The sequence below is a fragment of the Panthera onca genome, chromosome C2 (assembly GCF_046562875.1).
Source record: "Panthera onca isolate mPanOnc1 chromosome C2, mPanOnc1 haplotype 2, whole genome shotgun sequence".
NCBI classification, from domain to species: Eukaryota; Metazoa; Chordata; class Mammalia; order Carnivora; family Felidae; genus Panthera; species Panthera onca.
The window spans coordinates 1062855-1078465 of record NC_138347.1 but is presented as its reverse complement, the minus strand read 5'-3'; the positions used below and the strand labels follow the sequence as shown (position 1 = coordinate 1078465).

General features: G+C 51.2%; 1 protein-coding gene across 21 annotated transcripts in view; it reads left to right on the top strand.

The window, feature by feature from the left end:
* Positions 1 to 15611, top strand: part of PCBP3 (poly(rC) binding protein 3) — a 273712-nt gene that overhangs the window by 77448 nt on the left and 180653 nt on the right. For 3 of the 21 annotated variants that reach the window (XM_060640651.3, XM_060640639.3, XM_060640642.3), the window contains one exon: positions 6906 to 6941. The exons of the other annotated variants lie outside the window; for them this stretch is intronic. The gene's annotated coding sequence lies outside the window, so the exon portion shown is untranslated. The remainder of the gene's footprint in view (positions 1 to 6905; positions 6942 to 15611) is intronic. 21 annotated transcript variants of the gene reach the window in all.

Here is a 15611-nt window from a genome sequence, read left to right as displayed (position 1 = left end):
CCCTAGAGGAGAAAGCAGGAAAAAAACCTCTCTGACCTCAGCTGCAGCAATTTCTTACTTGACACATCTCCAAAGACAAGGGAATTAAAAGCAAAAATGAACTGTTGGGACCTCATCAAGATAAAAAGCTTCTGCACTGCAAAGGAAACAGTCAACAAAACTAAAAGGCAGCCGGCGGAATGGGAAAAGGTATTTGCAAATGACATATTGGAGGTGCTTTTAAATACATTTCTTGCACCTTTCTGCACTTTCCAAACTTTCTGCACAAGAAGCAGCCACATGTCGTCCTATCACGGGATGCACACTTGCTGTCGGGAAGAGCAGAGTCTGTGCGCTTGGCCGGTGTCTGTGCTGGGCTTGTCCTTGCACGGCAGCATCTCTCATTGAGGGTCCCAGGACAGGGGTGTGCAGAGCTCACTCTCTATCACGGATTGCAACTCTTGTGGTTGGGAGTTGTCTAGAAAGTCTACTGGATGTATTATAGGCGATTTCAGTGTCTGGTGAGAGCCCAGACAGATTTCCCGCTTCTGATTCTGGTAATGAGAGCCACCCACTCAGAAAGCCAAGGAAGTAAAAGTAACAGTTTATAATTTTAATTGAATAACCCCATATACTAACTGAGATTGAAACAAAAATCCTTTTATATATTATTGCAAGTTCATAGTGAACAGAGTTCATCGACATAATTTGAAACGATTGAAACATGTGTGTGCATATCGGTATTTGCACCCACGGAGTATGATCTATTGAATGGGAAAATGAAACAAAAACTACCCCCTCCCCAGGCAGGGGTGGGTGCTGGGAGACAAGTCTGAACTTCTAAGAGGTGGAAGCTCGTAGTCTTGGTGTGCGGCAGGATGAAAGGGCCTGCCGTCCCAGGCCAGGGGGCGAGGCAGGCCCACCATACAGGGGCTCTTGGGGTCTCTGCTCCTCGGCCTTACTGACCACATCACCACCGCGTGTTGACCCCCAGATGCTATTTTTTGAGGTGGAGGAGTAAAGAAGTTCAACGCCCTGGCTACCTCCTTCTCTTCTCTGCTGAGACCATCACCAAGAGTATAATTACTTAGAAAGGCTAATTGCATTGGTGGATTTTGTGATGGGCATGAAGCTGAATCATCCTTGCCCGTCCTCCCCCCTACAGAAACTCTTTTAAACCCTCGTTAGCCCTGGTTCTTGTCGGCACTGCAGAACTTGGAGTTCCTTCTGCTGTGGGGGCTGGGTTCATGCGATACTCTCCCCCACCCCAGATCTGGAGCGATTTGGAGTCAAGGTTGCCCTCCTCCCGAAGTTGGATCTTTGCTATGGCCCGTTATGGGCGTTTGCTCTTCTTCCTTTATTGAGGTTCGTCAGCGTGTGAGCTCCCGTTTGGCAAATGTGGAACCTATGAGTGGCTTTCTGGGAGCTGCATTTCCAAGTGCATCCTGCTGCACACCCACCAGCATTGTCCCAGGTCACCGTTAAGTGGCCTTTGGAAGTGGTGGCTCAAACATTCCACATGGTGGTCCACGGCCCCTGCCCGTGTTCTGCTGGTCTCTGCTCACCCATCCTCCTCCGATGGGGGTGCCTCCCTGTCAGAAGGAGTGGCTCTACGGGGAGCCCGTGGGGTCCCGGTGAGGTGGGACAGCAAGAAATCTCCCTGCCTTCCTGGCCATGGGCTGGGCCATTCCGTCACATGAATATTAAAACTCTGGTGTAAAATGTCAGCGGTGTCCATGTGAAGGTGAAGATGACTGAGGGTTTCAGACAAGTGGATATGTGTGGGTGGCTGTGGGAGAGGGAACAGGCAAACGGCAGGGGTCCTCGGGTTGGGACGGGGGCCTCAGTGGGATCCAGAGCATCCTCCCGCCCGGAGTTGTCTGCCGGGTGTGCTCAGGCTGGCACGTGGAGGCAGCTTGGGTCTGAGGAGGCTGTGGGAGAGCCACCTTTAGGAAGGGAGGGCTTTCGTTCTTGGTAGATGTTCTGGTTGGAATGCTAAGACTCTGTGAAACTCCTCTGCACCTAACAGTAGGAACATTAGAAATAGTGGCTCAAAGAAGAACATTACTAATATTTGTATCTATGGCCGAATCCACAAAAGGAGTAAAATTTTGCCTCCTTTCTAGTCAGTGCTTTTAAAATGTGTTTCTAATGCCAAAATTCTGGCGTGGCTGCGTGAGGCTGCATGTGCGATGCCGGCTGTCCTGTGTAGACCAGGGATGCTGGAGAGGGCCCGCTCTCTGCGCTGTGGCTCATGTGGCCCAGGCGTGGTCAGCGGGGGCCACGCACGTGAGTGTTGCAGTGCCCTGAACTCTGAACGAGGGCTGACGTCTGGTCAGACACACTCTGACTGTGGTTTTTCCTGAGTCACTGAATCGCAGGCCTCTCAATTGCAGTCGACAAGACAAAAATGTCTTCCCTCTTTTTTTCTCGCTATCCGGTGAGTTTTATTTTATTCTGTGCTTTTTCATGTAGAGGAACGCACGTCCTGGGCCTCCCGGCACACTTAGAGTTCTGCCTGTTGGCCTTCGGAGTCTTGCCCTCAGGGAGGGGAGTCCCGACCTACGGCAGGTCCCAGCACGGTGCAGCTGCCTGTCTGTCCTTATGTCACTTCACATGTGCACCCGTCTGTCCAACATGCACGGGGACCCTGCCTCCACGTGCTCTTCCTGTAACCTGGTTCCTGACACGACGGGGCTCTCTTCTAGTGGGGGTGGGGGACAAGAATCAAGAGAAATAAGTTAAAAATGCAGTGGTGCCTGCAGGTGGGTCAGAGCAGGAAGACCACGAAGGAGTGGGGGAGCGCCTGCCAGGTGGTCCAGGAGGCCTTTTAGAGGAGGCGGTGGTCAAGCCGGTGGCATGACTGAGCTCACGCTCAGTGAGTCACAGTGTGACTGCAGCAGGGGCCGGGTGGTGGGAGGGCAACGTGGGAGGGCAGCAGGGGCGCTGAGCAAGGGGTGGGTGAAGATGTGCTGGGGAGAATAGTGGCAGCTGTCGCCCCCCCCCCCCCCCCCACGCCCCGGAGATGAGTTGTTGCCACCCACCACCCCCGCCCCGGCCCCGAAGATGAGTTCGGGTGTTACTCCTCGCACAGTGGGGCCTCTGAAGCTCCCTCTGGCTGAAGGCCTGCAGGGAAGGCAGGCTTGGTTGGGAGGCTGCAGCCTGCAGGAGGGCAGTTGGTGGGCCTGGGGGCTGTTGGGGGTAGGTCAGAGGCCGAGCTCAGGCAGAGCTGATGCACTTGCTGGAGAATGGATCAGGAGGCTGGTGCAGAGGGCTGGAGTGAGCGCCTGAGGTGAGATGACCTTGGGATCGTCAGGGATCGGTCTTGGACTTAGAGCTAGACATCCTGGTTGCTTATTCAGGTGGGCAGTTGATGCAGGAGCCCAGGGGAGAGGGCAGGACAGGGAAATGGATTTAGGGAATCCAGTGGAGTGAGTGTGGTCAGTAGAGAAGAGCAGAGCTCCCCTGGGTCCAACCCCAGGAAGCCCGAAGCTGGGGCGCCTGGCGGGGTTGGTGCTCTGGCCCCAGGCCCTCCCTGTGTGCCCACCCTGCCCACCCCCAGTGCCCTGCAAGCTGCCAGGAGCATGTGACCCAGACCCGACTGCCTGTCCCTGCCCAGCAGGTGGTGCAACCATTTTTGACATTTAGGTCTCCCTCTTGGAAGTTTGTGTGTTTTCACTTTCTTCTCCCGTGGCATTCGGGATTTGGAGGGAAATGTCTCCATGTGACCTGCACACGCCACTCCTGTGCCAGGTGCTGGCCTGTCTGCATGGCACGCTCTCCCCTTCGCCTGCTGGACCATCTTTCCGTGTGCCGGATGTGCCATCCGTGTTTTCTTTGAAGTATTTGATCAGATAGGTAGGCCATTTGGAAATTATGTCGTTTGTTTTCTTGAGAGCTTGTTGGGACGTTCTAGCAGGGGAACGCAGCTACTCGTATACCCTTGACCGAAGAGCGATCCTCCTCTATCGGGGAAGGTGGTCCTCTTCGACCGAGCGCGCAGCTTCGGGAGGGACGCACTTGGAGCGGTGAGGGAGGAAGGGGGCCCCCGCCTAGCCAGCCAGATCAGCCGAATCGACCCTGGTGATCAGTGGGGTGACAGATGTTGCAGCCAGATCGCCCTCACGTCCTATGTTGTTTGTTTTCTTACTGAGTTTTGAGAATTGCATGTATTCTGGGTGCGGTCCTTTGTGGGGTACGTGTTCTGCAGGTACTTTCTCCCAGTCTATAGCTTCACTTTCATTTTTATAAGTGTCTTTTGAAGATCAAAATTTTTAATTTTGATGACATCCAGCTTATCCATTTTTTACTTTTATGCATCATGCCTTTTGTATCATACTTAAGAATTCTTTGTGAAACCAGGGGTCTGTGAGATTTTTTGCTATTCTTTCTTTCACAAGTTTTGTAGTTGTGATCTAGTTTAAATAATTTTATACAGAATGGGAAGAAAATGTCGAGGTCTTTTTTTTTTTTTTTTTTTTTTTTTGTATATGGTATCTAGTTGTTTTAGCATCTTTTGTTAAAAAGTTTTTCCTTTCCCCATTCAATCGCCTTGGAACCTTTGTCACAAATCAATTGGCCGTGTATGTGTGTGTGTGTTTTCAAGGGTACCTGGGATTTATTTTAATCAGGAATGGTAAGAAAGGCCGCCATGGAAATGACTGTCATGAGGAGGAAGTTTATACCCACAGGTCCCGAGAAACAGGAGGCAGGCTACTCAGGACCCACGAGGAGCCCCAGGGTCAGTGAGCAGGCAGAGGAGGTGAGGGGGAAATGGGCAGGAGTTTTATTATGGTTTCCGTGGGAGGGCCAGGTGAGGCGGGGTCAGCCTTCAGAAGTTTGGCTGGCTCGAGTCATTTCAGCAGGCCCTAGGGCATAGGGGCTGTCCCTGGTTGTGTGGTCCCTGGCCCCAGGGTATAGCTTTAGAATAAATCTTGAAATAAGGCAGTATATTTCCATACACATTTTAGAAGCCACTTAGCCTATTCTGATTTTAATTGAGATTGTATTGATGGTAGATCACCGTTGTGCGATTGAGATCTGGTTGGATAGATGTACTAAGAGGGGACATCCCGAGCTTTGTTTCTGATCTGGGGGGTATCCTGCCCCCTTTCACCCTAACGTGTGATGCCAGCTGCGTAGTGTGACTGCAGCTCCTCCATCAGGTGCACGAAGTGCTCTTCCAGTCTAGGTTTGCTGAGAATTCTTTTCATGAGTGATCATGAATTTTGCCAGATGCTTTTTCTGCATCTATTGAGACAATCACGTAGTTTTCCTTTTTATGCCTGTTTCTATAGTCCATCCATATAAACCAAAATCTGTGAAACCGACTTTTAAAAACGTATTAAACCAATTGCGTTTCTGGGTTGAAATCCATTTTGCTAGATTATGTGATTTGACATGCTAAAATTTAAGAATTTTTGCAACTATATTTATGAGAAATATTTTGTGTTTACTTTTAGTGTATTTTTCTGGTTTTGGTATCAAGTTAATACTTGCCTCATTGAATGAGTTGGGAAGTGTTCTCTTACATTCACCCTTCAGGATGAGTTAGTAAGGAATTTGTATTATTTCTTCCTCGAATACTTGGTAGAATTCACCATGGAAGCCATCTGGATGGGCTCATTTTTCGGTTGAAGGTTTTTTAACTTGAATTCAATTTCTTGAATACATGTAGGTTATCTATTACCTTCTCGAGTGAGGTTGGATAGCTTGATTCTTCTAAGAATTTGTTCCATCTATATTATTAAATTTATTGCCATGCAATAGATCCTAACATTCCCTTATTATATTCTGTGTTTTTTTTTACTTATTGGCGTGAAATTCACATAACATGCAATTAATCATTTTAAAGTGTACAATTCAGTGCATTCACAGTGTTGTGCAACTACCACCCAGTTTCAGACTTTTTCAGAACTTTTTTCTCATCCCTAAGAAATGTTCCACACTGATTAAGTCATCACTTCCCATTTCCTCTCTCCCCATCCATGAATCTGCTCTCTATCTCTATGGATTTACCTGCTCTGGGTATTTCATATAAACGGAATCATACAATATTCGACCATTTCTTTCATTTAGCATAATGTTTTCAAGGTTCATCTGAGTTGTAGTGTGTATCATTACTTCATGTTTTTCAATGGCTGTCGAATATCCTGTTGTATGGATATGTTACAGTTTGCTAATCAGTTCATCCATTGATGGATGCTTGATTGTTTCATATTTTGTGTCCTTCCTTCAGGGATCACTGTCCCGTGCTGCCTGTTGTCTCATGTCTCAAAACCCACAAACGCTTTGTCTCATGTCTTTTGTCTGTGTTTTCGTTGTCTGGCTGGAGAGTCGATTTGGTCTGTCTTCTTCTGCCTGGGCTGGAAGTGGACGCCCTCTGTCTGTCTGGGGTCTGTAATGTTCTCCGGTCTTTAGTCATCCCTGCGTGGGCCTCGGGCTGCCCGTAAGAGCCTCTGGCGGAGCCACTTACCTCCACACTACGTCTTCGCACAGGCAGGGCGCCTTGTCCTGTCGTCCTGGTGAAGTGCTCTTCGGACTTGGAGCTGAGACTACATGTGGTCCCGCCTGGGGTTCCCGCCTACACCCCACCACGGTCCTCTCCTTACCCCTCATGGGTCCAAGGGATTGAGAATCTACACTTTCTATCAGCTTTACGACCATGGGTCAGGGATTGGGGTCTAGGGCTCTGAGCATTTATCGGTATCTTAAGTTCCAAACTCAGTTTAGAATCTAACCTCTTTTCTGGAATTTTTTTCTCTGGGAAACTGCCTTTGACTTCCTAAATAACTGATTTATGAGTACATTCTTTTAATAAGTTCCTTTGGTTTGGTAAAATTTGGCATCTAAGGTGATAGATTATTCTTTGGGTTATTTTCTGTCTCTGATTTCCAATTATAATAATTTTTTTAACCCGCTTACAGGGCTGTCTACACAGAGAGATCCTCACATGGTTCCATGTAAGTAGTGCTTCTTACAATGCCTTTACCAGGTCATGTCTTTAAACTCAGTGATTCTTGCTACGTCAGTTGATTTTTAAAGTCTCGCCTGCCTATGAAGCCATGTGTCTTGCTGTCCTTCCTTGTGGCCAGGTTTCCTGTCGCACAGGGGACCTGTGACGGGTCAAAGTACACCAACAGCGTCAGCGATTTGCATGATTTCTTTCTGGCTTTTGTAGAACCAAGATTTTAAAAGAAGCCGTTTTCTCCTTTTCTGTTAAACCCCTTTCACCAACTTAACCTGACCAAACTGTCCAGCAGGGGGCCTGAGGGCCGGTGGTGAGTGTGCGGTGCGGGACACATGCCTTGGTCCCACGCTCCACCAGTGCCGCCCAGCCGGGCAGGGACAAGTGTGTGCGGTGGCCGCGGTGGTGTGTCCAGGCTGTGCGGGCATCTCTTTGTGGCCTCGACTCCAGTTTTGCAAAACTTACCGTGAAATGATTCCTTTCAAATCCTTAAGATGTCTTTTTCTAAAGCTTATAAATGTTGTTCTCTATTAGTTTTCAGCAGGGAATTTGGTTTTTAGCAGTCTCGTGTGGAATCCTAATGTCATGACAGTAGCTAATATTTATGAAGTGCTTGGTTTGTGCCACTTTGCTGATTTGGATTCTTCCCGTCTAATTCCTCACTCCATCCTCACAGTGCCCTGTGGAGTAGTGCCCTCTGCTCACTTTCCAGGACCCAGCGATGTGACGCCACTGTGTTGTCGGTGGTGAGACCGAGATTTGACCCTAGGCCGCTGACCTCATGAGCCTGAGTCCCTGCACGATGGTAGGATGAGCAGGAGGTGACTTGCTGATGTGATGCGGGCTCTGAGTTCAATGTCTGCCCTTTCTGGTGGTCTTGATGGCAGACCCAAGTAGCCACCCTGGAGTCCTGCGCTCAGCCGGTCAGAGAGCCAGACAGGCATAGCCCACCGAGCTTACAGAGCCCGTGGCCTGCAGCAGGGACCGTGATTCATCAACAGCCCCCCCCAGGAGAGACGGTGGTGGTGGTGATAGAGCCAGTGGAGGTGGTGGTGGTGATGACGGCGGTGGTGGGGAGGAGTCAGGAAGCACACGTGCATAGGTATCTAGGGCTAGAGGGTAACCAGAGTCCTAACTGATGTTAGAAGAGGAAAGTCCTTAATTAACAAATTGCTTGAACAAAGACCTTGTTTGCTCTTTCATTCATTCAGCAAATATTTGCAAAATGTGCCAGGCGCTCTTCTGAAATCCCAGCTTCCTTTAGCTCATATCTACGTGGGGCTTACAAAAAGAAACATAGGAAGTAAACACGCCACAGTGTGTCAGGTGGTGACATCTGCCGTGGAGGACGTGAGGAGGGGCGGGAGCGTTTGGATAGGCCCACCTGGCAAGGGGCATCTGGGCAGAGCCTCGAAGGAGGGGCAGGAGTCAGCACCGCGGGTGCCGGAGCACGGAGGGCTCCGGGCCAAGGCGAGGGACGCGCTCGGGGCGCTCGTGGAGCGTCGGGGAGGCCGGCGAGGCTGGAACAGAGTGAGCGAGGGGGCAGGAGACGAGGTCAGAGAGCAACAGGGTGCACCTCAGGGGCCTGGTGGGTCACCTGGAGGCCAGTTGTCACTCTGCAGGGTGTAGGGGCCGGGAGTCAGGTAGTCTTTTTTTCTTTGGGTGTTGGATTGGCGAATTAACGCCATTTTACCAGTTTCTTTTTAGAGGGCGTCCAAATCCCTACTGGCTTGGGACCATCTTTATAATTGTGCAAATCTGGATCTAATTTTCACAGACATCCCCAAGGGAAGGGCCGCTGGAATTCAGGCATATAAACAACGCCTTGTATGCGCCGGGACTGTTTTGCCTAGATTTGGTGTCCAAATTTGTCCTCCTGGCAAATGGGGAACCTGGCCTGCAGTTCTGGAAATAAACCAGCGGGCCGGGGTGGGGCGGGCTGGCCCAGAGTTACCCACCCCGTCTCGTGTGCACAGCTCTCGGGCTCCCCGCTGGAGAAGGCCCGGGCAGCTGGGCTGAGAGGCCCAGACAAGCGGGGCAGCGGGGCCGTCAGGACTGGGATTCCAGGGGTTCCCAGAGGCCTGCTTAAGTGAAGGCAGTGAGCTTTCCACAGGGCACCCGTGGCCTCTTCCGCAGGTGCGGAGGGAGCCGTTGGGCGCACTGAGCTGGTTGGAGCAGAAACGGCTCTGACTCCAGGGGCGATCCTGGCCAGGTCCTGCGGCGCCTTCCCGCGGGGTTCCCGGGTGGTGTGACGAGCCAGAACAGAGCTCCTCTGCAGTGGACGCTTCCCAGGGGAGGTGGCAGCTTTGGAAGGACTTGGTTTTCCATTTGCACGTCTCTGAGAACTTTCCACACTTCCTTAGAGTGAGGGGAAGGGCAGTCTTCACAGCGAAACCGCTTCTGTGTGATGCCTGGGCTTTGCCGCGGCCGGGATCCCTGAAATCCCACTTTGTTTTGCAGAGGGGACAGAGTTCCCACAGCCACTGAGTGACAGAGCCCACTCCCTGCCAACTCAGAACTGGGCACTTAAGGAAATTAAGAAGCAATGAGAACAAAACAGTTGAAATTTTTATTTACTTTGAGGTCTTTTATTTTCTGTTATACCGACTTGGTTATTTGATTTATATAGGTTTTTCTTCTGTCCTGCCTTAAGATAACAATTCTCGCTATAGAATGAGAGGATTTGGCAAATGTGAGAAAGAACTGGAAGGCTTACCTGCAGTGAGTACAGACGGGAGGACTGCAGATGAGCCCCCGACCAGGACGCCTCCGTCAGGGGCCTCCTGCCCCGCCACGTCCTTCTTGGTGACCCTTGTCGTCACCCCACAGACACCACTGCTTCCTTCCTGTCTCGGGTGTGCTGCGGGGAGGGGACGTAGCTCTGTGCGCTGGCCGAGGGACTCGGGTGGCCTCCACGCCCTCGTGTCTCTTGTGTCGGAGGCAGCTCTTGTGCATCTGGCCTTTCTTCTCAGCTTCCTCATTTCATCAGATTTCAGTCTCGGCTGATGGCCGGGCCTCACAGTTCGAGAAAACAGGTGCCTTTGCTTTCCCTCCTGAAGCTGCAGTCCCGCCGTCCTGCCCTCCGCCTGGTCTCCCTGCCCTCTGGCTGCTCAGGGCTCTGCTCCTGCCTCAGTTAGGCCGCCTGTCTCCTGGGTCTCAGGTCCTTGTCCCTGGCAGCCACGTCCAGTAGCATCAACATGACTCGGTAACTCTCATCTTAAAATAAAAAAAAAACCTCCTCCCTTGATTTTCAGCCAAAACGGCAGATTGAATTCACAGTGACCTCTGCTGCTTCTTAAGAACCACTAAAGTGACAGGTAAGATATTTTTAAAAGGAAGAGGCCACCAAGAGATTGAGAGGAGATGACAGAATTGGGCAACTTAGACAGCAGATGGACAAACAGAGGGACATAGCAGATCTGAAAACAGAAAGCTCGGGGGTGATCACACTTGTGCTGGGGGGCCCGGCGGGGAGATGGATTGCATGGCAGACAGCCCCCCCCGAGTCTCAACAATGACATTGCCATGTACCTCTGAAAATGAGGAGGGCAGTAAAGATGGGGCTGAAATAGGAAATTGGTGGAAAGCCGGTTTAGGAAGCAAGCCAAGCCAGGCCGGTTCTCAGCCCTCCTCCCCCACCCTGACTCGTCGTCCCCTGGAGGGCGAACTGGGAGCCTGAGGGCGATGGAGGGGGCTGGTCCGCAGGGACGTGGGGCTGCGCTCCAGTGGGTCAGGGAGCACCGTGAGCCCAGCCTCCACCTTGCCGGCCCCTGGAACACCGAGAACCTGGGATGGCTTTGGGATGCTGGCGAGTGGAGCAGCCGCTCCGACGGTGGAGCAAGAAGCGAGTGGCTTGCTTGGAGGTGGTCTCCGGCTGTGCTGGAGTGATCAGGAGGGGCTCATCCCCGGCTGAGCGGGTGGAGGCAGACCAGCAATGCAGACACGGAAAACTAAGCCAGCGAACGAGGCCCTCAGTCGCTCCAGGAAGCACACGCCTCATGCAGAGGTCTGAGGGGTACAGGAGGCTCTGGAGCCTCCTGGGGTGGAGGGGGCAGAGGGCCAGGGAGGGGGATTGTCGAGTTTCCCAGTAGGAAGTTAGTAGAGGGCACGGAGGAGTAATGATCCGATGGTGGAGATAAATACCAGAGAGGGTAAGAACCCAGAAAGATTGCCCCCAGGGCCCGGGGCACAGGGACGGGAAGGGCCCTGTGCTCGCCGTCAGCTTGCTCGCCGTCAGCTTTGTGGATTCTGTGGTTTTTAAAACTCTGTACATTTATAATGTGGCGCAAAGTAAAAATGAAACGGTTACATAGCAAATACCGTTATAAAAGCGTTACGAAGGCTGCCCCCCTCCCGTCTCTGCTCCTGCCAGGGCCCAGCTCCACTGCGTGGCCATCTGGTCCTCCCCAGTGGGGCTTCATCCTCACCACCTGGCCAGCGTTCGTGGCCTCTGCCTCCCCGAATCCGGTAAAAATGTTTCTCCTTGGGAGCTGGAGCTCCGCAGCTCTAGACCTGTAGAGTGGCCCCTCCCGGTGGTGTGTCCTTTCTCAGGCTCCCCCGGCCCCCACTGTCCTGGTCCCGCATGCTAGTCGAGTGTCGTCTCCTCTGTGTGCGAGCCCCTCTGTCACCTCCCTGTCCCCGTGCTCCGAGAGGGCCCTGCTGATGGTCGGTGCCCAGGGGCTCCTGGGGACGAGACACTGCTGCAGACATTTGGTCCCTTTCATGCTGAACTTTGCCTCGGGGATTAAGATACACACACACTTCTGGGCCCTGCTTTTATTTTTTATCTTTATTATTTTTTTTCCCCGGGCCCCGCTTTTAAACTGAATGCCATCCTGCACGTTGTTCCGTGTAACCAAGTTTAAGAACATTTAAAAAAAAATTTTTAATGTTTGTTTTTATTTTTGAGAGAGACAGAGACAGAGCACAAGTGAGGGCAGGGCAGAGAGCGAGGGAAACAGTCCAAAGCAGGCTCCGGGCTCTGAGCTGTCAGCACCCAGGCTCCGGGCTCTGAGCTGTCAAGCCAATGCAGGGCTTGAACTCATGAACCGTGAGATCATGACCCGGGCGGAAGTCAGATGTTCAACCGACTGAGCCATCCAGGTACCCCTTAAGAACACTAGTTGTAAAAGTTTACATAGTTCCCACTCTGTGGATGTACAGGTAACCCTTGAACTCACAGGGGTTAAGGTTGCTGACCTCCCACGCAGTCGAAAATCCACACATAACTTTGACTCCTCCCGAACTTAACTGCTTACTGGTGACCGGAAGCCTTACTCATAACATCAACAGTCGATTAACACATATTTGTATGTTATATATGTTATGTACTGTATTCTTACAATAAAGTAAGCTAGAGAAAAGAAAATGTTACTAAGAAAATCGTAAGAGAAAATACATTTAGAGTACTATACGGTATTTATCAAAAAAATTCATGCACAGGTGGACCCGTGAGGTTCAAGCCTGTTCTTCAAGGAAAACGGTCTTCAAGGAAAGGGTCAAGTGTAGGTGTCAGTCATCCCCTTTTTGTTTAATACGGTTGGGTGTTCTTCACATCTGTCATGCTGTTGGTAGCAGTGGGGTGAGCACCCTTGTGCGTGAATCAGCTTTCCCTCTTCCTGAGGCAAGATTGCATTATCCGTCCACGTAGGATTCCTAGGTCACGGGAGAGATGCACTTCAAAAGAGGCATAATGTGTCATTGCCACTTGTGTCCTGCTGGCTGGGCCCCACCAGCACACCGTGTCCCCAAGAACACTGGAAGGGCGTGGTGCGATCGGACTCCGCTTCGCCACTGGCTGGTTTAGTCTTCCTTCTCCGTAAACGTCCTGCCTTAGTGAAGGCGCCAGCGGGTGTCTCCCCGGGTGGGTCATTCGCCTTTTACTTGGGCACTGGTGTTTGGGGCAGTTTGACATTTAGAAAACCCCTTCCTGGCCTTCAGTGTGTCCTTACATTTTGTTTTCTGTTTTTACTTTTTGCGTTGACTTGTGTAATCCACTTGGGATTTAATTTGACGTATGTTATTAGGTGAAAGTGTAAGTTATTTTCTCTTACAAGTTTGAAAACACTGTTGAGAAATACTTCATTTTCCCAATGATTTGTGCTGCTACTTTTGTCCTAGAAGTATATCTCACATGCAGATATTGTATATATTCGTGTCTTTTTGCATTATCTAATTGATCTGTTAGTTCTCACGCTGGTACAACTGTTTTAATTATTCTAGTTTTATGGTATATTTATCCAATAACCCCATTATTAAAAAAATATTTTAGCTATTCTTGGCTACTCACTTGCTAGATGAACTTTAGAATGACTTTCAAGTTAAGAAATTAATCATATTAGGAGGCGCCTGGGTGGCTCAGTCAGTTAAGCGTCCAACTCTTGATTTCAGCTCAGGTCATGATCTCATGGCCTGTGAGTTCTAACCCCACGTCCGGCTCTGTGCTGACAGCGCGGAGCCTGCTTAGGATCCTCTCTCTCACCCTCTGCCCCTCCCCGGCTTGCGCGCACGCTCTCTCTCTCTCTAAATAAATGCTTAAAAAATCATATTGGGATTTCTTTTCAAGTAGATCAAAGCTCTAATTTGAATTGAAAACAGTTGCTATTTACAGTATTCACTTCCTAATCTAGGAAGGCATTCTGTTTTTCCATGTGTTCCAAGTCTTCAGTTACTGTATGTAGCTTTCTTGCTGTAGATTTTCTCTTTTGAAATCTTTTCCAACTTATTTCTGTTATCTGGTTATTGTAATTGGGATTTTTCTCATTTCACCTCTCTGATATTGAATAGTGTATGGGGAAGCCCTCGATTCCGGTGTATTTGGACGTGGCCATGTGTCAAAGTGCTTTAGCTGCAATAGGTTTCTCAGCTGGGTTTGGACTTCTTCCTGACTTGGCCCGAAGGCTTTCCCTGCGAGGCGTGCTCGCTGTGGCTGTCTGGTCAGTGCTCTCTCTCTCTCGTGTTACAGAAGCTTGCTTCTGGTGCTCTTCTGCAAGTTGTTTTTCAGGATCAAAAGTGAAAGTTGCATTTTACTCCATGTGTTCGTTGCTGCTGTTAAGATAGTCTTGTGATTTTTCTCCTTCCATCTCTTAATGTAGAGAATTCCACAGATGAAATTCCAAGCGTTGGCTGTTGGAATAAATCCTGGTAGATCTTACTGATACTTTTTAATACTCTTCCAGTTGTAATACCCTCTCGGTATACCGATCATTCATAATTTGGTTCACAACCTAATTTCTCATTTTAATGCATGTTTTCTTTTTCTTTAGGTTTACACTGTTACCTTTCTAGTTTCTCAAATGCATCTTTTGTATATTTAACTTGTTTTCTAATGAATGCACTTTGGCTTTCAGAGTTCTTTCAAGATACTTTGAACTGCGCCCCACTGGTTTTGATATGACCTGTAATCATTCAGATGCCTGTCATTTCCAGGCTTCGTTCTGACATTTTGTAGGTGATTGATATCTCCCACCGTATGTTCTGTTGTTAACTTTCTACTTTGAACGCTTTACATTCAGAGAGTGCGGCCTCTCTGGATCCTTGAGGCCGGGCATGCGGGACGAGAGTCTGCGGGGCCGTGGTTGCCGTGTAGGAGCGGTGACCAGAGCTCGGCCGGGGCTAGTGGTCATGGGGCCAGCAACTCACGGGGGTGGGTTCTCTCACACAGAGCGGGAGGAAGAGCGACGCCGAGCGGCCGGCGAGATGGAAACCGGGTGTAGGGTGAGAAGAGGGCCTACGGCGTGGGGGCAGAATAACTTCTGTGCGGGACCTGAGGGAGAAATGCCCCAGGGGCTTTTGGGATCCTTGCTCGGAGCTGAGGGGAGGTCGTGGGGCTGGGCCCTGGGTGACAGTTGTGCCCGCGGGGCTGGATGACCCACGGAGGTCAGGGTTGTCTCTCTGTGTAGCCAGGCTGGGGGGTAGTCTGGGCCCCCGGAAGCCCCCTGCCCCAGAGGATGTCCCGGCGGGGGCTCCAGGTGGCCTGCCATTCCGTGAGTGGTGTATCTCCTTCTGTTGGGAGGACCTCCGGCTGAAACGGATGCACGTGCGTCCGGTGTGTCCTCAGGGAGGGGCAAGGGCACGATGAAGCCCAGCAACTGAACTTGCTGGGTTGGAAGGCCAGGTCAGGCTGGCTTGTGTCCGGGAGTGGGACCTCGTACCCAGTGGTGCTAAGCAGGAGCCGGCCTACCCGCGGTGGGGTGTGGTGGCCTGGCGCCTGCCGCAGGGGAGGCTGGGCCAGGGGTGTCCCCTCAGGCAGCCCTGTGCTCGGTCACAGTTGTGGTCACGCAGGAGAGAGACGGGATTTGGGGGAGCAGTCAGCTGTCAGCCACCGGCACAGATGAGGACTGAGATCCTGGGGTCACCTGTATCATTGATGGGGGGGTGGTCCTAGCAGAAGGGGGTACTTGCTTCAAAGGTGCCTGTGTAGCTGTGCGCCGTTAAGTCTAGGAGGGAGCTAGATTTGGGGGTGCTTCCCACACTCCCAGAGAGGGAGCTGCCACAGGCCCGTCTCCCACACTAAGGTCCCAGTGTGTGCGGGGGTGGGGGGCAGGGAGGGGCGCCGTCTCGTTATGGAAATGTGGGCCTCACGAGCAGAGGAGAGGGACACCGTGGAGGCGGTGGCCGCGTGGGGAAGGCTACCTCGCGTCCTCCCAGGGAGAGGTGGGCGAGG